This window comes from Plectropomus leopardus, unplaced genomic scaffold, assembly GCF_008729295.1.
Source record: "Plectropomus leopardus isolate mb unplaced genomic scaffold, YSFRI_Pleo_2.0 unplaced_scaffold15618, whole genome shotgun sequence".
In the NCBI taxonomy this organism is placed as follows: domain Eukaryota; kingdom Metazoa; phylum Chordata; class Actinopteri; order Perciformes; family Serranidae; genus Plectropomus; species Plectropomus leopardus.
In genome coordinates, this window is record NW_024616743.1 from 1 (window position 1) to 1,539 (window position 1,539).

General features: G+C 47.4%; 3 non-coding genes across 3 annotated transcripts; 1 reads left to right on the top strand and 2 right to left on the bottom strand.

The window, feature by feature from the left end:
- The first annotated feature begins 723 nt into the window (after positions 1-723).
- Positions 724-796, top strand: trnav-aac. Its single transcript has one exon. It is a non-coding gene; the product is annotated as a tRNA-Val (tRNA).
- A 316-nt stretch (positions 797-1,112) lies between these two features.
- On the bottom strand, positions 1,113-1,183 carry trnas-gcu. The gene has a single exon. It is a non-coding gene; the product is annotated as a tRNA-Ser (tRNA).
- A 285-nt stretch (positions 1,184-1,468) lies between these two features.
- Positions 1,469-1,539, bottom strand: trnag-gcc. Its single transcript has one exon. It is a non-coding gene; the product is annotated as a tRNA-Gly (tRNA).

The following is a 1,539-nucleotide window of genomic DNA, read 5'->3' on the forward strand; positions in this document are numbered from 1 at the left end:
CGGGCGGAAACCTATGACACGTTTTGGAACAACTTGTTGTTTAAACTATACAACGTGACCATAGGTCGCTTTCAGCACTTATTAAAGTGTGTCTTACCTGTCGAAATGAGCAGCCTAGACACGGGAACTGCAAGGAAATTTGGGCTGTTTTCTCCTAATTATTTTTTGAAAGCAATTATGTGCTACATAACAAACCTGACACTGCAATTTCAGTCTTGCCAAAAGGTGTTGCACTGACCGGGAATCAAACCCGAGTCTACTCCGTGGTGGGCTATTCCCTACAGACATCTCCTTGTTAGTGTAGTGGTGAGTATCCCTGCCTGTCACGCGGGAGACTGGGGTTCGAATAGGTAGTTTCCTATTCGAACCCACTGCATCACCTCACCTCGTCTGTGTCAGATGGCGAAACAACATTGCTGAATTGGCAGGAAAGTGCCAACAATAGCAAGAGCACTGTAACAGTCATTGCCTGATTGCCCACTGACATAAAACACATAAAAGGCCCTATGACAACTGACAACTACATTGGCTGGGAATCGAATGCAAGGCCTCCTGCATGGCAGGTGAGAATTGAACCACCAATGCTCACACGTTGTATTACCCACAGCCACCACTGGTTTTTTGATGCAATCTTTTACCATAGGTCGCTTTCAGCACTTATTAACCAAGCATGGACGACTAATATCTGATTTTCGCTTGACGCAGCACAAAGCTAGATATCAAGTTTCCATAGTGTAGTGGTTATCACGTTCGCCTAACACGCGAAAGGTCCCCGGTTCGAGACCGGGCGGAAACAATAAGATATTTTCATTATCATGTTTCAAACATCACACATTTCCTGACACCGAATGACTAGCTCCTGCTGCTGGAGATGATCAAGAGGTCTGTAACTTCAGATGCGGCCCTGAACGTGGCCCTCAGGGGGAGTACATGTGTGGTGGTGCTCTGATGTTTGGTGGCATGTTGCAGAGCTGCAGAGCCTCGTGAGGAGTCGTAGGCTACAAAACTAAACGAACATATACTTCATTCACATTTACAACCACAGGGGACGGCGGTTATTCTTCTGGTCTTTGGTAAGTGCTCCTGTGTAGCCCGTATGCGATAAGGACAACTGCATTGGCTGGAAATCGAACCCAGGCCTCCCACATAGCAGGTGAGAATTCTCCCACTGAACCACCAATGCTCATTGACTCCAATACCATTTTGGTGATGGCACGTGCATACACCTGGAAGTTTGACTCACCGCCTTCTGCGCCAAACAGGCACAAGATGCAGCTAAACTTAAGACAGCAGCAAGCCTTTTCTTACCCAAGTAAAACAGGGGAAAAGAGTCACAAGTGTTGCTTCTGGTGTGGTGTATGACGTGTCACCAACGCCAGCATCTTCTAATGCTCCTCTCCCGGGTATTAACTGCAAGAAGACAAAGAAGTTGTGCAACCATTGAGTCCATACAGCAATAAAGACTCAGTGCATTGGCCGGGAATCGGACCCGGGTCTCCCGCATGGCAGGCGAGAATTCTACCACTGAACCACCAATGC